The sequence below is a fragment of the Triturus cristatus genome, chromosome 1_1 (genome assembly GCF_964204655.1).
Source record: "Triturus cristatus chromosome 1_1, aTriCri1.1, whole genome shotgun sequence".
NCBI lineage: Eukaryota > Metazoa > Chordata > Amphibia > Caudata > Salamandridae > Triturus > Triturus cristatus.
In genome coordinates this window covers 248,708,436-248,730,059 of record NC_140579.1, presented here as the reverse complement: position 1 = coordinate 248,730,059, position 21,624 = coordinate 248,708,436, and the positions used below count along the sequence as shown (strand labels likewise).

Here is a 21,624-nt window from a genome sequence, read left to right as displayed (position 1 = left end):
TGATGACACTGGTCACTTTGGTGACCAATAATCCTAAATGGGTTCCTATCAATTTCTTTTCTGTATCTTTTCCTCTCTGATTGCATTTAAAGTATTAGTATTTTCTGTGTTTTTATTCTAGAAGTGTATCTAGAATAACAGTTGTAGTCGTAGACCACGGATTACTTCTATTGCTTTGTAAAATAATTGATTCCCAGAGTCCCTGGTCGACCTAACTTGGGTGCCCTCGTTGTATTATAATATGTTTAGCGCAATCGCTTGATTGCAAGGGTGAACCTTATTACCCCTTTCTAAAGTGGGTCCTTCGTCTGGCTCCTGTCTACCTTCTCCCCTGTGCCCCACACTTTGCTACACTCCCCCAAATCTGCACGAATTAACCTGCTATGTCTGACAACGCACCACTATATTCAGATGACTACATCAAAAAGATTTTAGAAGGCCCTTCACTTTTCACAAGCTTGGACGATATACCTGGCAGTAGTAATAGTACTAATCACTCAGAAGAACTAGAAAAGCAAAAGAAAAAATTAATCCCCCTTGAGTTAATGATACACATGCTCACCGAATACCTTAAATCCAATACCATTCCAGTTGGCCTGCAAGTTAGAAATATCCCTGGTGTATTTACAGACAATCCTAAATACATCAATAATTTCAGCTACATAGGCACCACATGTTCCAGGCACTGGATGGTGCTTGGCATTGACATCGCCACTGAAGAGCTTAAGAAATTGACTAATATCATTAATGACATTGAGAAACAGATTAAAGATAGTAACACTGTTCCTGACGCTAAGAAACTAATAGAAAAAGTTGAGAAAACAGTAGAGGAATTCCATTGAATAGAACAGAATAAGAAATCCAACAAAGTTAAAAAGGACATAAAAGCGTTCACACAGGAACGTGCCTACCCCTATCTTAACAGACTTCTACACTAACCGATCTTACAACAACCCCCAGAACTCCAGACCTTGGGGTCGCTTTAACAGACGTCACAGCCTCGTAGGTTTTTCGGACACCTCAGCTGAGTCCTCCGACAGTTCTGACACAGGAGAAGGGACAAGAAACTCAACAAGAAACCCTAATACTCATTTTTTTAGGGCGAGACCAACCAGATCCTCCAAAGAGGACGGGGAAAACAACAACCTCGCTGGTACAATCCCCCCGGGGAACGACAAGGCAGAAGTTCTATCAATGGTGAACTCTTCAATGGATATCAATATGAACGTTGACAGTCTGATGATTTCCATCTTTAACCTATCCACACATGAACTATCTAGCCATGAGATCTCACTATTGAGTAAGGGGTTATCATTTGTCCCTACCACATATCCCAATTTTCTGGATTTACAGATGGAATTACTACGTTTTTTTCACAAAATAAGACTACAGAGTTACTTCTTACAGAACCCCAGCCCCCCCCCCGAGGCCACTAACACACCGCTAAGGCCCCCTTCCACCTTTTCTCCTTTTGCCAGTATGATCCCTAGTGAGATCATCACATTCGAAAAACTGGTTCTAAAAGAGGTAGCCACTCTCGCTGACGCACATCACTACATCCCTTACAACATTACTAGAGAAGAAAAGTCAGCTATATCCTCCCTGCGCAGGAATACCAACCTAGTGATTAAACCTGCAGACAATGGTGGGGGGATAGTGCTCCAAGAGATTAACAACTACAGGGATGAAGTTGATCGCCAACTAATCACTTTTGTAAGTTACCGACAAACTCCACTAAGTAACTACAGACTCTAATTCAGCAGATTACCGACGATGGCCTTCAACAAAGCTTTCTGAGTAAACAGGAATATCAATTCCTAAACACCAAATGCCCAAGGACCCCGTCATTTACACACTACCTAAGGTACATAGGAGACTGGAAAACCCTCCCGGTTGGCCCACTGTGTCTGGCTGTGACTATTTTAGAACCTTTGGGTCATTATGTCAATCATTTCATCAAAGACTTTGTCCCCCACACTGAGTGCTACATCCGGGACAGTATGCCTATGATTAACTTAATTGAAAACCATCCCTTTGATCCCAACCACAATATTCTGTGTACATTGGACATGGAGTTCCTGTACACAAATATACCCCAGAGAGACTCCTTACTTGTGATGGAAACCATCCTCAATCTAAGACCTCGCCCCACACAGTCCCCACTAATTTTATACTCCAACTTTTAGAGGTTTGTCTTACTAGGAATTTTTTCCTATTTGAGGACCAGTTCTACTAGCAAGTAAAGGGTACTTCCATGGGGGCTAATTTTGCCCCCAACCAGGCCATCCTTTATGTGGATTCATTGGAGATGAATTGCATCTTAGCAGCCACAAACCCTTTTTCTTCTTGTATCTGCAAATGGAAACGATATATTGATGATGTCTTTATGATTTGGCAGGCTACTGAGACTAAACTCGAACCCTTTCTTCATTGGCTTAACGACAACTGTGGCGGTCTGAAATTTACCTTGACCCATGATAAGGAGTCCATCCCCTTCCTTGACCTTAATATTAAACACAAGGATGGCATCCTTATAACCAGTTTATTCCGCAAACCAACCGAGTGTAACACTCTGCTCAGCTATGACAGTAACCACCCCCGCGCACTCAGACTCTCTACCTTTTTCACAATTCCTGCGTATCCGTAGGAACTGTTTTGTGAAGGAAGATTACTTCCATGAAGCCAAATTGCTTTGTACAAAGCTCACCAATAGGGGATACCCTCGTAGACTTGTACAGAATGCAATGAAAAGAGCATGGTATTGCCCATGTGAGGTTTTACTAGAACCCAAAACCAAACCTAATGCTAACCGTCTGGTATGCGTAACTACCTTCTGTACAGTATCTAATGCTATACGAAAGTCCATCATAAAAAATTGGCCAGTTCTGAATGCTGGGACCCTTATGTATGCCTTTAAGAAAAACAAAAATATCAAGGACCATTTGGTCCGCACAGCATTACCTAACACCAAAAAAAACAGCAACACCCTGAACGATATCTGGGCACTACCACCTCTAAAAGGTCACTCAAAATGTGGTAATTGTATAGTTTGTGCATTAACAATTGAAAGTAAAGAATTTGTTTTTGGCAACATCAAAAATGAGTTGACAATGTTTACAAACTGTAACACCAACAATGTTGTATACGCAATTTTCTGCCCATGCAACAAAATCTACATTGGACAGACCACTCAAAAAATCCGAACACCAATCGCCCAGCACCGCAGTAGAATCAGGTGTAAGACACCAAATGCCCCTCTGGTTGAACACTTTGTAGAGAATGGACACCCTGAAGACGAAATACGTTGGACAATTATCACTGTGGTTAAACTCCACCCAGGGGTGGAGACATTTCAAAACTATTGAACAAAGAAGAGCTAAAGTGGATTTTGAAAACTAACAGGCTCAATACTGGATTGAACCGTCTCGAAGACTGGACCACACTCATCTAGATTGCTGTTATACTGTATAACTGTTAACTACTGTCATGAGCTTTAAATTGTTTTTATTTTTATTTTAACTTGTATTATTACTCTTCCTCCTCTCACATGCACCACTAATGCCAATCTTTCTCCACTGATCACCTTCCAAGATGGCCCCTTCCTTCCGAGGGCCCCGTCAGTCCTTTCTCTAATTCACTCACTTCCCACCTGACTTCATATACCCAATCACTTGACTCCTAAGGCTTTTTATATCCCCGCCCACACACACCTCCAGTTCCCGCATTGATGGACTCGGCATCCCGCTATTCAGCCTGTTACAATACCCTATCGGTAAGTCAGAGCTATGGTAAGCGCTATTTTCCCTCCTTGTACCGGCCGCACCTCTGGCTAACCCCCTTTCTCTCCCCCCCCCCCCCTTCATTTGCAGGCCATTGTGCCCTTGAGTACGCACACGCGGCTCTCTACTCTCTGCTCCGATCCAGCCTCCGTCCTCCGGTGAGTTAATTATACACCCTGACACCGCGATGCCACTCCACGAGCACTAGATAAGCGTTCCTCTAATCGAGAACTCTCGCATTGTTGTAACCATGTATTCTTTCCGCAGCCGCAGCTGTTAATTGACGCTGCACCTATCCGCCGCCGGACTATTCCCCTTTTCTCCTGCATACCGGTAAGCCCGGAAGCGATTTCGTCTCAGCCTATACACCCCCACGCAACCGCTTGGTCTAACCACCAACATTCACTTAGCCTTAACACCACCCTCTCCTTCGGTTCCTTCACCGGTAAGCCTATTTATCCTTGCGTCACCACGGTTTCACTTTCTCCTTCGCTTCAACCCCTTTCGCACTGGCGAATTAGAACTATACCTCAATACACATGGTACTCAAATAATAGGTTGTTCGCTATGTTGTAAATTCGTTCCTAAAAAGGAATTGACCCCATTGACTAATACTGGCTCTTACTGCGTGAATAAGGTTTCTCCATATCTGTATCTCCTGAATGTACTTACAAATGTGCTGTATCTTTCGTTACTATGCAATTTTGATTAATTGATAGCGTTGTACCACATTACTTGCATGGTGAGTCTATCTCACGTTCTCACCTGCCCCTACTCTTGAATACCACAGGGTTTATTTCGCCGTATGCTAATTGTTTATCCGTTCCAACCATCGCCATGATACTTCCTTAGTACATGTACACTCATCCTTGGCTCACCGAGCACCATCTATTAGCCTTGATTGTCAGTTGATTTTATCACCCTTCTCACAGTACATATATGGCTTTATTTCTACCATTTCCTAAGTTGTCAGCATGATCACACAGTTACAAAAACACCCCTCCCCTTGCTTATTAGTGAATATGTGTATCTTCTCCTAATCTTTCATTTAAAATCTTTCTCCCCCTTCCAACTTTGTCCCAGGTTATTCAGGCTCTACTATACAGGCATATTACTCGTTGTCCTGATGATGATCCTTGTATTACCCCAATGGATCGAAACGCCGTCGACACTTTAAAAACACCTTATACGTCTTAAATAATTCATTTTAAAATTGTAAAGGTGTTCAACGCGATTTGTTTCTTTGAAAATGTTTTGTTTCTTTACGACAAACCATGAGCTTTGCCTGAGCCCCCTGTAGTTTTGTTTTGTATTCTGGGTTGGTCAAATAGGGCACAGGCTTGTGTCCCACTTTATGTATCAATGTTTAAACGATTGTTTATCTGCTTATAAGTAAATATTTGACCTCTGTCCGGCTGGACAAGTCCGCTTAATATAGAACTAACTGAGTCTATATTCATTCCGTTGTTTTCCTATCTTGAACTTTCTAGGGACTGTTGTTGTTTAAAATAATTGATTCCCAGGGTCACTGGTCGACCTAACTTGGGTGCCCTTGTTGTATTATAATATCCAAATCACCATAGCATACCTAACCACTAATTCAAAGTTGTACAAATAAACCCTATTCCTAGAATCAATATCTACGGCATATTTATAAAATGCCTAGGTTGCCTTCACACCCATTTTTCAGAGGATGTGACGCAGCGGCCAGAGCTGCTGATTCGGGAGCTGGTGATCCGGGTTCGAGTCTTGGCATCGGCTCAGCATCCTGTGATGCTAAGCAAATCAATTACTCTCCCCGTGCCCATGGACAGCATCTGGATACCCTCATGGGTGAAAAGTCTTGCTATATAAATCTACAAATTTAATTTATTTATTCATTGCATTTAAGCTCAAGTATTTATGTATGGGTGGTACACAATGGAATACCGCTGTAAGCGGCAGCTCAGTTGTTGCCTCTGGGTATCACAAACACTATATATTGTGTGACCAGAAGGATCTGATGGACGTAATTATGTAGTGTTTTTGTAAACTGGCCATCGGGGCAAAAATGTAGACTAAAAAGACAGCTATTGCTAATTTCATTATTTTTCATTTCAACAACTAGTTTATTTGGAGGACCTATGAATTATTACAAAAGTCACCCCTTGCTGATTTCAGAATTGTCTAGCTTACAAACATGTAAAGCTTTTCTGGGTTCACGTCTGTTTCCACCACAAAATGCAAGTAGGTTGAAATAAACAACTTACTTACCTTCAGTATCGCACTTTTTGGTGGATACTCCAACCTAGGATTCCTCATCTTTTGAATATTACCCAGGCATTAGATTGTACCCGGAAAATCTTCAGCAGTACCTGCGTGCCCTGGTGTTGTGCAGTGATGTCATTCCACTCCGGAAGTGGCATGCAGTGCAGCATCAAAGCACCACCCAGTTACTTTCCAGGCTGTCCAAGCATACGACGCAGAGCTCATTAGCACATTGGTTAAGACCAGTGTGCAGATCTGTAGACTTGGGACCATTTGAGATTGAGAAAAAGAGCTTGGATTAGACAATGGGAAGGTGGAGGGTTGGTGAGAAATCAGCGATTAGAAGTATTCACCAGTAATAACATTACAGAAGGTAAATGGCTTGTTCTTCTTATGCATTTGTCTAACCGCGGATTTCTTGCCTTTTGAATGGACACCAAAGCAGTACCTTCTTTCAATGGTGGTCTGTGAACTGGCTGACACGCAAACAAACTACAAGACCAAGCAGGCAAAGCCCCTTCTTGATCGATCTGGTTGTTCAGGCAGTAGTGCATTGTAAACGTATGAAGGTACGCCCATTTAGCAGCCTAACAATAAACAACAAAATGCCAGTACACCCCCAGCCATGACATTATCGCTTGCGCCCTCTCACACCACGACTCCATGACTCTTGAATGAGATATGAGTGTAAAGCTGTTTTTTTGTCCTCGGTACTGTGCCACCTGTCTGTCGCTGCCAAGGGAGGGGAGGGGGGTGGCATGAATGTAGGGGATGGGTTTCAGGAATAGCATTGTATTCCTGGTTGTGATTGTTGTTTGTTATTATTGTAGGCTGGGATGTTGGGTTATTTGATTGAAGATAACAACTCCATTGACAAAGTACTGTGCTGCTGTTAATTGTGCGAGCAACTTGTTCTTATGAGTAATGAGCATGTGTATACTCACGAGATATTTTCTTACCAATGTCAATGATTCTTTGACCACAAGTCCTGAAACTGTACTTGTGCATATTTCTACTTGCTGCACTGACCGCAATGTTTAATAAAAATAAGTTACCAAAAAAAAGTGATGGGCTGAGGCAAAGACGTTTGAAAGACAAGTGAGAGCGCGCTCTGGAGTGAGGTCTTGGTAAGCTGACAGAAGAGGGGTGAGAAGACTAACGTAAGGGACAGGACGGTGTAGATTTGGGGTCTCTAAGACCCTGTGATTGCCTCTGACCAAAGATGTGACGACCCAACCAACCTGAGGTGGGAGGAGAAAAGGACAAGTTCCAGGGAGGGGGAGTAAGTTGCTGCACAGCGGAGGTTCGAGCGAGTCGCTGCCACCCGAGCATACTTAATAAAGAAGTTTCAACCATCAAAAAAAAAAAAGTGAAAATGTATTTTGTGTGTGTGTGTGTGCTTATGTGAGATAAGAGTGTATGTCTGTATGTGTAAGCATTTGTATGTGAGTGAAAATGAGTGAGTCAGTGACAGGTAATGAGTGAGGTTGAGACCCGAATGTACTATTTTTTGATGCAAGGCAATTCTGCGCCACAGATGCTGTGTTACCTTGTGAAATAGGGTGAAAGAAAAATGTACCATACCTCCTAAAATATGCTGCATTGTTTCTCTCACTGCACGCTGACACACTTTTGGCAGCCACATACCAATACAGGCACCCTTACATCATAGAGCAAGGGTGGGTGTGTTCATTCTCTGTAGCATTGATTCTGTACTGGAAGGGGTAGCTACCAGTATAAAATCTATGCTTTAAGGCTTTTTCCACTTTGTACATGTGCTGTACAATGCAGCACACAGGCAAAGTTGCAAAAACAAGGAGAAATTAAAACAGCGCTGAAGTTATGGCGATGAAGAAAACCATCTTGAGTGTGAGAAGCCGACAATTGGGTAAAAGTTTCTAAGGCATAAACGAGGTACTTGAGCACCAAATTCAGGATCTACTGAGGCATAATGAAAGGAGTAGGCAGAAGCATATTGTAATTCTTTCAAAAACTCATCACAATAGGTGATCCGGCTACCGAAAAAGCTGATATGTAAACATTCAGTGTGCCCAATTGCCGGTCGTTGCTGAGCTATAGAAAACACAAAAAGCAACATTTCAGATAAATTGGTCTGAAGTAGTTTCGATCTACTGTGTACCACACCAAGTCACACATTTGTCGCAACAGCAGGCGTTTAGTGGAGGGACGCCTGGCTGCCAGGATGACATACACAAAATTTGGAGGGAGGTTGAATGCACTTCACTGTCACAACTCAATCTCCAAGCATAGAGGTGAAGATTGCACATGCCCAATTGTAGGACCTGCCATGACGTTGAGACAAGCTTCCCGAAGCTGCAGTCTCATCGGAGGCTAGACACTCATGCACAGGAGTTCCAGGTCGCACACTCTCCTGGCTTAATCTGGTGTCACTAGGATGATTTAGGACGGTTGTTCAAGAACCTGAGGAGAAGGGGTAGCAACAGAAAGGAAGACAGGAATCCTGGGCTCTATTAAGTGGAGATCATTGCTGAGTCAGTCATCTGTGAAACTCCAGGGTGCAAAAGCGCTGATATTGCACGGTCTCTGTATCCTTAAAAAGATGGAGCCAATTTTTTCTCCATTTGCGGAAGACACCTTGTGCCACCTTTGGGTGCAATTGCCGTTGGTGATCTGCTAGGTGTCGGTGGCTGAGGTCTGGCGTTTAGGGGTCCTGCCAGGTGGTGTACTACCACTTCCAGAGGTGTAGTGCCTCCAGACACAGCTCCACGGCCCATTACCACTTGGTGGTGATGTTGCCCATGAGCACCTGCCCCAGCCTCCCTTTGATGGATGCCAGGAAGGCTTTCAATGCCAAACAGATAGCCCATAACCCCAGGAGGTTGATGTGGAGCCAGGCCTCTGCCGGAGTTCTGATGCTTCTGATCTCCGAACTTTCCCAGGTGGCCTCCCCAACCTAGAAGCAATGCATCGGTCACTATTGTAAGCAGTGGGTAGGGTAGAGAGAGAGAGGTCTGCCACTGATCCAATTGCAGTCCAGCAGCCACCACTGCTGTCCTTTTGCTGTCTCCTCTGAAATCTGGATATAGCCCATCAGATTCCCCTGGTGCTGTGCCCACTGGGACTTCAGAACCTGAATATACCACCTGGCATGCTTGACCAGCGTGATGCAGGACTCCATCAGTCCCTGCAGCCTCAAAGTAATCTTCACTGAGATCCAGGACAGAGGCTGAAATGTCAGGATCATAGAGCGAATGTCCTGCTCCAGCAGAAAGAAATGAAATTGTACTGTGTACAGAAAAGCTCTGAGGAAACGGACCATCTGTGAAGGAGTTGGGTGTGACTTCAGCACATTCATTGTCAACCCCAAAGATTTTCAGAAGATTGCTTTAGTGTGGGTGATGATCTGCTGGGGTGAGCTTATCTTCAGCAGCCAATTGTCAAGTTCCGGAAAGACTTTAATCCCAGTTACCCAAAGATGTGCTGCAACTATAGCTATCACTTTTGTGAACACCCTAGGTGCGTTTAAAGGGGAGAACAGCGAACTGAAAATTATCCTGCCCCCACAGTGAATCTCAGATAGCACCTGGGGGCCTGCAGAACAAGGATGTGGAATTAAGCGTCCTGAAGGTCCAACATTACCATCCAGTCTCCAGGATAGAGGGCAGAGAGCACATGGGCTAGAGTGAGCATCTTCAATTTGTCCATCTGCAGGAATGCATTGAGAGGGCAAAGATCTAAGAGAGGCCTCTGTCCTTCTTTGGCACAAGGAAGTAGTTGGAGTATCACCCCCAGTTCTTACTTCTGAGGCTTGAACCCTCTTTGTCGCCCCTTTGGCCAAAAGGGCCTGTGCTGGAGTTTTCAGTTTGAAAATTCTGGGGCTTTTGAAGCTCTGGCTTGTCTATTCGTTGTATTAATTTATTAATAACTAATAATTAATTAGTTGTCTTGTGCATGTGCGTTTATATTAATCAATCCGTTTGTCCTAACGAGAGGAGAGGGTTACACGTGAGTGTGCATAAATATGCTGTTTTAAAAAATAACGTGTGTGTTTTCATGTTTAAACGTTGCTATGTGCTGTTTATTTTTGAGCACAAAACGCTTTCTGAATTAATGCTTTTTTATGTTGCTAGTGCTAGATAAATGCATACACATAAGGGTATTAGTGGGGTTAACACTGTTTAATCATTATGCTGTAGTAACGTTGTTTTTGTCTCTTTTAATTAAGATGGTCTATTAAGGCCTATGTTGGCCCAAGAAAGATGGCTGAATTATGAGCCTGGCTGTGATTTATGATATGAAAACTGTGATGAGGGAGACCCCTGCTGGAAATGGTCCTGAAGCTAACTGACCATGGTCCTTGTTGAAAAACTTTCCATGAGGACAGCAGCAGTTTTTGGGAAGTCTCCAAGAGAAGTGAAAGTGTCCTTGGCAGCCTTGGGAAACAAAGGAGCCTTAGAGAGAAGCTCTGAACTGTGGCTCGATGGCCGAGGAGAAGCAGGATAATTGTGATACATGTTTTATTTTCTTGGTTCCTGTTCCGTAGTTTTCGTTATGTGTATTTTTCCTGAGCGGAGATTCTCAAATGTAGCAATGTTACATCCTTTCCTTCTCGCTCTGCTCAGCAAGTCCGGCGGACATTACAGCTTTTTCTATGTTCCCAATGTATCTTTCTATTGTTTAGAAACTATAAGATGTTAGCCTAGAGAGGGTTTTTTGCCACTTGCCATTTTGCCTTTGCCGCGTACCAAATCTGCGTTGCTGAGGATTGATGCTGACGGGACTTCGTCTTGAGAGACATTTACCGAGAGACTTGTCCTGACCCGTTCTGACATTTAGCTAGAATAGGTAACTATGAGAAATGATTTACTCTGATTTCCTTTGACTAATTTTAGATAAAGCAATATAATTTTAAACATGGTGTTGGATATTCTTTCTTGTCAATTATTGGGTTTGCATTAATGATTATTGTTGTATATATTGTATAGGTTATGCTTAGGGACAGTCACAAAAACCAGGTCTTATCGACCTCGATATAGATGCAGGGTGTTAGGAGTGTTTTCTTTCCACAGGTTTATTGCTGGTAGAGTATTTGAGCGTATGTTAGTGAAATGGGCCCTAGCGTATGATGTATGCATGTGCGTGTAACTGTGAGATTACTCTATCCGTGGTAGTGGGAATATTGTACACACCCTGATCTCTATCAATTTCCTGGTAGCAGAGGATGGTTTTTGATGATTGTCTTGATTAGATAAGATTGTTTTTATTGATTATTGGTTCATGTTGGTATATGTACTAATACTATATGTTGGAGTCGTAATGTTGAGTTATATGTAGTGCTTCTGGAACTTGGAAGCTGTAGCAGTTCCGTAGTAGGGCAGAGGGAAGTAAATGCTGCTCTCGGGAAAGACGGAATTGTAAGGAATAACGTGTGACAATTGAAGTTGCGCGTCACATTGTCTGGGTTCGGAATCAGTGACATCGTCGTATGTTACTATTAGATATTTCTGGTATATAAGGAGTGTGTATGATAGTGAAGGTTATCTGTGAAACTCTGGTCTTAAGTCCCAGGGATCCGTAAGGATTTCCGTTAAAGCTTATCGTGGGAGGAGTAATAGGTATTCTCTGAGCTTATTTGAAGAACTGGGCAAAGAATGTTTGCTTAGTTAATGTGTGTTATAATTCTGTAGTGGAGCAGATTGTCTGTTCTCGGGAAGCAGGATTCTGTGTGTATGTACTATATTTCCTTGTATGAATGTGCGTGAATGTTTGTACATTTAGTTGATTGTAAGACTCTTTGGACAAGTCCTAGAGGAAACAGTTAATGAATGTATGTTAGTAGGGCAGAGTAGAGGAAGTGCTACTGTGTCAATGAAAGGTTTCTTATGAAATAGACTCTCTTTTACTATTCTGTGGTGAGCGAAGCAGACAATGGAGATGTTTTTATGTTGTAACTAATAGATTTTGTAGAAATTTTGACACGAAGTCTACTGAAAAGATTTTGTAAAGGAGGGGTATACGAGTGACAGAAGACAAGAGACAAACTGCAGCGACTGTTGACGTCAGAAAGACCGCGCTCTGATTGGATGGTAGATCAGAATAGTGCTCGCGCTAGGATTGGTGCGTTAGTGTGAGCCGCGCAAGGATTGGAAGAGCTAATTAGTGACGTAGACGTTCCAGGATTGGTGCGTTAGTGTGAGTCGCGTTGCAATTGGTTGAAAATTCGTATTGTATATTTATAATACGGAAAGAGTAGAGAGCTTTTTGTAAACGCTAAAATGTATTACCAAGAAGAGAAAAAGAAGAAAACATTTTTTGGTAAAGTTAAAAAGTGGTTTAGCAAGGATAAAGATGTTAAAACAAGAGAGGGCGAGTTGTTACCTCCACCGAAAACACCTGCATCCTTCATGGCTGCAAGACATGGGTTTCATACTTGTATATGGTTGGAAAATTGGGTTAGGTATACTAAAGAAGATGGTGTTCTAGCTTTTCCAGAACATGGTTCATTTAATCTGGCCGTGTTGAGTAATTTACGGGAAAAGATGCTATGTCTTGACCCGAAACCGAGACCTACACAGTTCGAGGCTTTAGTGGAATGGGAAGAGGAAGTACATGAGAGAGAGAAACAAAGATCTGGAGGGTACTATAGGTACATGTTTGGGAGGAGACCTGATCGTGAGACTCATCATGATCGAATGAAAAGGTGGCGAGATGTTAGTATGTCAGAGGGATTATATCCGATGAGAACAGTTGAAGGAGGAGCAGAAAGGGTTCCTGAGTCAGAAATAAGAAAATATGGAGTTAATGAGTATGAGGATGAGGTCTTGAATGACATGATTTACAAAAGACCACCTCCATATAGACCAGAACCGGACAAAAGTACACCAGTTGTTTCTCCGATAAGAGATACAGTTTGTGTTAGTGAGACGGAAAATGAAACACCTGAAGTGAGAAGTGATCACTACCTTGATAAGAATGCCAGACAATTAGCCAGAACTACAACAGAGTTGACTGAGAAGATTAGGGAGTTAACGAAGAATCTAGAAGCTGTTACGGTGCCTGTAGCAATAGGTCCGGTTATGCCTGTGTTTGACAAACAGAGGACAGGTGAGAATGGACTGGTGATTCCATATGTTGGGAATAATCTGACAAATTCAGTTGGTCCTTCAGGAGATTCAGGCAAAAGAGCAGAAAGAAATGACCTGAGACAATCAAGACATGACACATGTAGTGAAATATTGGATGCTAGTGATGCTAGTTGTTCAGGGATGCCGATTTTAGAACCGCAAAAGAGAGTGGTTCCAGTGAGAAAAACTGCTGAAATAACAGTTGATGATTTGAATGATTGGATGAAGGTTCTACAGAAAAAAGATAAAGATTCACAAGTAATTGATGTAGCTAAGTTACGTGTAGAACTAGAAGAGCTTGTCACAGGAACTGTTCCAACAGAGATTCTGAAGAGTCATCATGATGGTGAACTAATGTTTATGTGTAAAAGTGTTACCTGGAGAGCAAGGAATACACATGACAGGCTAAGAGCAATAGCAAATGAACAGGGAGTTGACATTGATAAAGTGAAAGCTTTACAAAGAACTTATAGGATGGATTTTACAGAGAAGGACATTGAAAATTTGAATGCTACTGGTAGAACAGGACAGATTAAGGAAATGGTAGCATTATTGCGAAGATGGGGTGATGTAGAAAAGTGGAAGGATAGGTGGTACAAGAAAAGAGATGAGACTGAAGATAGGACAACTTATTCAGCATTTCCAGTGAGAGAAAAGGAGAAACCAGTGGATAATTATCCCATGAGAGAAATACCTGGAGGAGGATATGTACATGTTCCATGGACCAGACAGGATATTTTATCATTTACGAATGATTTCCCTCGATTGAGAGAAAAGCCCGTCGAGTGGTATAGGCAGGTAGATAGGTTTGTGAAATTGTCAAAAGTGCTGTGGGTTGACCTGAATAGTCTGTTTGATATAATTGTTCCAGCAGACTTGTGGACTGAGTGTAAAATAGTTGTGAGTTGGCCTACTGAGGAATATCCAAGAGACCCAAGAACAGGGGCACCAGATCCAGAGGTAATGAGGAAGTATGATCAGGTGATGGTATACCTGAAGAGTAAAGTACCTGCAAAAGAGACAGACTGGGTAAAGATAGATCGAACACAACAGGAAGCGAAAGAATCAGTTCATGCTTTTTACGAGAGGCTGATACTGGCATTTAAACAATTCAGTGGAGATGAACACCTGGGTGACAAAGATTTGAGTCATTTTGTATACAGATTTGTATATGGCCTTAGACCTGAAATTGGTGAAAGAATTCGTGAGCACACAGTGGATTGGCAGAGTAAGAAAGTAGATGAGATCCTGAGACATGCAAAATACTTCAGTGATGAGATTGAAGCAAAACAAAGAAAGCTGAAAGAGAAAGCAATGTGGGCACAAGTGAAAGTTGCGGAAAGACAAGAAGCACAGTTAGTGGAACAGGCGAATAATCCAGGAAACAATGCAGGGAATAGACCCAGATATGCAGGGAAAGGAAAAGGAAGTCTTGAGGAAGCGAAGAAAAAGTTCCCTTGTCACAACTGTGGCCAATTGGGGCATTGGAGATCGGAGTGTCCTAATCCACCATTAGTGAGTAATGAAAATAAAACTTTAAATCAACAGGTGCAGAACGAAGGAAATAATCAACAGCAGCAACAACAGAAAGTTGTGAGACAGCAGAGTCAAGAGCCAAAACCGCCCTTGCCGCAGAATAGAGGGTTACAAAAGTATAATCAGGATTCAGGATTCTACAATGATGAGCAGGTAAACAAACCAAGACGTTCTAACAAAGTACAGCAGTACTTGTTAAAGAGTGAAGGGAGTGAGTCTGAGGGTGATTATTGACGGTGCCGAGGAGAGGAAGAAGAGTGCATACTTGGTGCAACTCTAGAAATAGACCAGGCAGGACCATTTGTGGATGGGAAAATAAATGAGGAGAGTGTTACTTTTTTGGTAGACACAGGTGCGACAAGATCAACTGTCAGGTCAACAGATGTTAGAAATCTTCCTCTCTCGGATGAAGCAATCCAAGTAGTTGGTGTAGCCAATACACAAATCAAAACACGTCTTACTGAACCTGTAAGAGTACAAATAGGGAAATTTTCAGACATGCATAGATTCATTGTCTGTGACACGAGTCCAGTGAACCTTTTGGGTAGGGACTTGTTGTGCAAAATGAACTGCACAATTTTTTGTACACCGGATGGAATAGCCTTTGAGACACCAGAAGAAGATGCTTTGTACCGAGTGGCTCTAGAAAATAGAGAAAGTGAGTTAATTGGTGCATTTGCTGTGTTTAATCCGGAGGATTTGCCTCAAGAGCTGAGAGACACAGTGAAAAGGACAGTTTGGGATTTTACTGGAGAGGATGTGGGATTGATGAATAATGTAGATCCAGTGAAAATTGCAGTAAAAGAGGGAATCACATATCCTAACATTCCTCAGTACAAAATGACACCAGAAATAATTGAAGGGATAACTCCTATAATTGAGAAAATGATTCAGCAAGGAGTCCTGAGAGAACTACTGAGTAGTCCGTGTATTTCACCGATAATGGGACTAAAAAAGCCCAATGGGAAATTTAGGATCGTACAGGATTTGAGAAAAGTTAATCAAATTGTGGTGGCATGTTGTCCTATTGTGCCAAATCCATCAGTGATCCTGTATCAAATTCCACACGATGCTGAGTGGTATACAGTGATTGATTTGTGTCATGCGTTCTTTTCAATTCCATTGCATCATGATAGCCAGCCGATTTTTGCATTTAGGTTTGGCCAGCGTATCTTAGCATGGTGTCGAATCCCACAGGGGTATACGGAGAGTCCTTCAATATTCAATCAGTTATTGAAGAAGTCGTTGGAGAGTTTGATCATGCCTGAGAGCTCAGTACTAGTGCAATACATTGATGACCTACTGGTGGCATCAAAAACACGTGAAGCTTGTGAAGTAGATACCATAGCTTTACTGAATCATCTGGCAGATGGAGGGTTAAAGGTATCTCCAGCCAAATTACAGTTTTGCAAGAAAGAGGTGCATTATCTTGGACACAATATTGAAAAGGGTCTGAGAAAAGTGACTACTGACAGGATCAGAATAATCAGAGAAATGAAAGCTCCAAAAACCCAGAGAGAAGTGAGAATGTTCCTGGGTATGGTGGGTTATTGTCGTCAGTGGATAATTAATTTTTCCTTGATAGCAAAGCCACTGATTAAACTGACAAAAAGTGAAATGACAGATCCATTGGATCTAGATGCAGAACAAATAGCAGCATTTGAAGAGCTCAAAAGTAAGATGTGTGAGGCTCCAGCTTTGGGTATGCCTGACTATGAGAAAGAATTTGAGTTGTACTGCAGTGAAAGAAATGGGTGTGCACTTTCAGTGTTAATTCAGAAACATGGATTACTGAGAAGGCCTATTGCATACTTCTCATCGACACTTGACCCTGTAGCTGTGGGTTTACCAGGTTGTCTGAAATCTGTGGCTGCAACATGCAGGAGTCTGGAACAGAGTGAGGGAATCATAATGGGATATCCTGTAAGGGTATTCGTACCTCACAATGTGGCAATTCTTTTGACAAGAAGCAGAACTCAGTACATGTCACATAGTCGATTGACCAAATATGAAAAAGTGATACTGGGAGCATCAAATGTGACTCTCGAGAGATGTGTGAATGTGAATCCAGCGACGCTTTTGCCAGACATTGAAAATGTGGGTGTGAAGATGGAAGATGATCATGATTGTTTGGATGTGCTTGAGTACTGTACAAAACCAAGACCAGACATAAGAGATCTACCCTTGGATGAGAGTGATCATGTGTTGTTTGTGGATGGATCATGCCTGAGAAATGATGATGGTGTGCTATGTGCAGCATATGCGGTGTGTAAAGTTTCAGAGGTCATGGAAGCATCACCATTGAAAGGGGTGAAATCTGCGCAAGTTGCTGAATTGATAGCATTGACAAAAGCTTGTGAAATTGGGAAAGATTTGAGGACGACTGTATTGACTGATAGTCAGTATGGATTTGGAGTGGTACATGATTTTGGCCAACTTTGGCTACAAAGAGGTTTCTTGACAACGAGTGGAACTCCAATAAAGAATGCTGAAATGATTGGTAAATTACTTGAGGCGATACAGCTGCCTAAGGAGTTAGCAGTTGTAAAATGTGCTGCCCATGGACTAGGGGAGGATTTTATAACGGTCGGAAACCGTTATGCAAACGATGTTGCACAGTATTGTTCAAAAACAAATCAGTCCATCAACAGGGACAGAGAAGGGGAAATGTCTTTACTCTCTGTGATGTTTACTAATGTCCTAGAGACCTGGGATGAGGTGAAACAGTTGCAAGATGAGACAGGAGAGGAAGAGAAAAAAGATTGGATTAAGGCAGGATGTGCTCCAAGAGAAACAGACCATGTTTGGGTCTACAGAGATGGCAGACCAGTAATGCCTAACTCCATCTTGTCGTCAATGGCAAGGATGTATCATGGCCAGGGACATTTGGGGAGGGACGCGATGGTTAGGTCGTTCAAGCAGACCTGGTACAATGCAAAGTTCAGGACAATTGCAGAAAGTATCTGTCAGAGGTGTTTAGTTTGTCAGCAATTTAACACTGGGAAAAAGACAGTGGTGAGTCTGGGAACAATAGGCAGAGAAGGAGGTCCTTTTACAAGAATGCAAATTGATTTCATTGAGATGCCCCAAGTAAACAGACTGAGGTATGTTCTAGTGGTAGTCTGTTTGTTTTCAAGGTGGGTAGAAGCTTACCCGACTAGAAGAAATGATGGATTAACAGTGGCAAAATTACTGTTAAGGGAGTTGATTCCTAGGTACGGGTTTCCAGTAACAGTTGAGTCTGATAGAGGTGGACACTTTCAAAATGAGCTCATGGCTTTGATTTGTGAAGCATTGAAAATACAGCAGAAGCTACATTGTGCATACCGACCAGAGGCTTCTGGTGTGGTTGAGCAGATTAATGGCACAATCAAGAATAGAATTGGAAAAATGTGCTTAGCCACTGGCATGAAATGGCCAGATGTTTTGCCTCTAGTTCTGATGACTATGAGATCTACTCCAGATAGAACTACTGGTTTGAGTCCGCACGAGATAATCATGGGACGTGCTATGCGCCATGCATTCGTGCCTGTCAATAAATTGGTGACAATAACTGATGACATGATTTTGGATTACTGTAAAGGCCTGGCTGACGCAGTTCATTCTGTGTTTCACCAGGTTGGAGAAGAAGCTACCACACTTGAGAAGAAGCAAGCCCATGATCTGAGTCCAGGAGACTGGGTGAGGATAAAAGTTCACAGAAGAAGAAATTGCTTGATTCCAAGGTGGGGAAGGCCAAGACAAGTTATTCTGACTACGACGACTGCAGTAAAGTGTGCTGGAGTGAAGCACTGGGTACATGCAAGTCATACTCTGAGAGTTCCAAACCCGAAAGAAGGGACTGGTAAAGAGTATTTTGAAGAGTCAGATTCCAGCGATGATGAAGATACAGAATCAGTGGGGAAAGAAGTAGGAAGAGCTTCGAATGAACCACTGCGAGTATCAGAGAAGAGATCAAATTCTGTAAAAGAGCCTGGAGTTTCAAACAGCAGTGAAGGAAAAAGAAAAGAAAAGAGAAATCACACAGAGACTACTCATGAATCAGAAGAGGAGGAGATTGAAGAACCACTTGAGATTATACTTGAAGAAGTAGGGTCAGAAGAAGGTAGAGAGGGACAGATTGCGGAAGACCCCCGAGGAGGTGTAGGGAACATTCTTGATGAGCCAGGTGAAGGGACAAGTAGACAGCAAGAAGATTGCGTGTCGGAGACCCGAGGAGGGACAGGAGTAGGGAAGTCTCAAACAGTGGTGAAAAAATCTGTGGAAAAGAAGAGAGCTGCTGGAAAGCGGAAACAAGAGGCACTTGAAACAGATGATGAAGATGAACAAACAGAGGGTCGAGTTCTGAGAAAGAGAACTTGGATTGGAGAAAGAAGTAATAAAGAAATAAAGCCGAAAAAGGTGATAAGAGGAGACCGTTGGCCTAACAACAGAGTTAAGAGGCTGAGATACAAAATAATAAGAGCAAATACATCGAAAGCTGAACAAGTGAATGAAGTTTCGAGTCAAAGTTCAAAAGCTGAAGGAGAAGAATCAAAGGAGTCAAACGAACCAGTGGAAATAAAAAGAGTAAGAAAACCCAACCAAAAGTACAGATCACCGGAATGGTCTTATGTGGCACTGTCTGAAGGAGGAAAAGAAGAAGCAATGACTCGAGATAATCCGGAAGAGGTCTTGAGAGAAGTGGTTGAGGAAGATACTGGTGAAATTCTGAAAGTACTCTTGACTGACATTGGAGAAGAGTCGAGTACTGAAGATTTTGATGTTGGAGATCTAATACAATTTGATGTTGAAGAAATTGAAGTGAAAAATGACAAGTATCCAAACTGAGTAAAGGAAGGATTCACTTGGATTAAGTGAACAAAGAGATCATTTGGATAAACTGAAAGCTGAAGAATTGCTGAAGAAATTGAAAAAGTTTAAACAGTAGTGGAGTAGTAGAGGCTAAACTAAAATGGCTAACATAGAAGATAATAGAAATAGATGTGCCTTCCTTAAGAGGTGGTGTAGGATGTGCTGCTGCTGTACTGGATTATTAATGCTTCTATGGGGTGTTTTAGTTTTATTAGTTACTTTTAAAGTAGAGTTTGAGATGCATACAGAGAATGTGACAAATGTAGAGAAGAATTCACAAGAGGTGGTTCCAATTAGAATTAGTAATACTTACATACACAAAGATAGGTCAATTAATAACTTTTCTAGTAATGTTTTTTCGAAACTGTTATACGAATATGTGAAGACAATGGAAGTAAGGGATTGCTACGTCTGTATGCAATTACCTGCATCTGTTTCAGAGGGTGTTACTTATCATCATTTACCAGCTACATATGGTATTTCCTGTAGTATTTTAAGTAGTGTTTTTTATTTGTTAGGGAAAGTAGATTATAAGATGTCTAACAGAGATAGTATTTTTGGGCACTTGCCAATGAACAAAGAGCTGAATCCAGCTAAAGAAGCTAACACTTTTGGTGAGATTTTTATTGAAGAAAAAGGATTAACATTAGATTACATTTTTAAGAATAATTTTACTTGCAGTTTGAAAGGAGAGGAGAGAGCTTTCCTGGATATGGTAGAAGAAAGGAGATTGAACATGCATGAGAAAGCAGGGAAATATAAAGTGAGTGAGACAATTTGGGACATTGAGATGGGAAAAGAGTTGAAGAATGGGGCTAGTCCAACTTTAGCTCTAGATGCACCACAGAAGGGTAAACTTTGTATTACAAGAAGGAAATCCCAATATGATACATATTTTGTCGGGACTAGTGAGTGCCATGATACATACTTCATTGCAACAGGTTGGGGTTTCAGAGGTGGAGAAGATACAATTTTTCCAGGAGTATATTATGTTTGTGGGAATAAGGCTTATTACAAGTTGCCTGACCATTGGTATGGCACATGTTATGTGGGCCTAGTTTTTCCAAAGATTTTTCACATAGATAAAGTAACAGATGTAGAACATATTAATTTATTAATGCGTTTTAAGAGAGAAACTTGGTCTGAAATAGTGGGTGATATTTTGGGGGTTTTGATACCAGCAGTGGGAATTTCTTTGAATGCTTATGGAATTCGGAAACTGTCCACAGTGGTCGATCGCTTATCGACAAATACCGCTGGAGGGTTTCTTTTGGTGAATACGGAATTAAGTGCCGTACGTGCCATGTCTATGCAAAATCGACTTGCCCTTGATATTCTATTGGCCAAGGAGGGTGGAGTCTGTGGAATGCTGAAAGTTCAACATTGTTGCACTTACATTCCAGACGAAAGCAGAGACCTAAAGGTCTATATCAAAAATATTACTGATTTGCATGAAGAATTAGTACCACTTGAAGCTGAGAGTTTATGGACTAAAATAGCTAATAAAATGATAGCTGTTAAGGATTTTATTGCAAAAATAGGTAGTACTATTATAGGTAGAATATTGTTTCCCTTGTCTTGTATAATTGTGGCTTTATTAATAATAAGATTGGTGTGTGTGTGTTGTAAAAACAGGGGAGGGAGGAAGAAATTGAATAAAGAAAAGAAAAACAAGAGGTTGAAGAGAGAACCTCAAGAAATTGAACTAGAAGAATTGAGGGAGAGTGTTTACTTAGAGACGAAAAGGGATGATGAAAGAGTGACTGGTGTTTAATGTTGTGTAAAGGGGAAAAGACATTTCCAATTTCTCCTAAAATGGGGCTAAATTTTCACTAATTTTTTTTTCTTTTTGGGTTTATTTGGTGATAAAATCACCAAAGGGGGGATTGCTGGAGCAGAGTTTTCAGTTTGAAAATTCTGGGGCTTTTGAAGCTCTGGCATGTCTATTCGTTGTATTAATTTATTAATAACTAATAATTAATTATTTGTCTTGTGCAAGTGCGTTTATATTAATCAATCCGTTTGTCCTAACAAGAGAGGAGAGGGTTACACGTGAGTGTGCATAAATATGCTGTTTTAAAAAATAACGTGCGTGTTTTCAT

The 21,624-nt window shown here is 41.7% G+C and overlaps 1 long non-coding RNA gene across 1 annotated transcript in view; it reads left to right on the top strand.

Moving 5' to 3' along the window:
- Window positions 1–3,705: 3,705 nt before the first annotated feature.
- Window positions 3,706–21,624, top strand: part of LOC146870087 (uncharacterized) — a 40,760-nt gene continuing 22,841 nt past the window's right edge. Inside the window, exons 1-2 of the long non-coding RNA XR_014969087.1 lie at window positions 3,706–3,772; window positions 3,870–3,937. This is a non-coding gene — a long non-coding RNA (uncharacterized LOC146870087). The remainder of the gene's footprint in view (window positions 3,773–3,869; window positions 3,938–21,624) is intronic.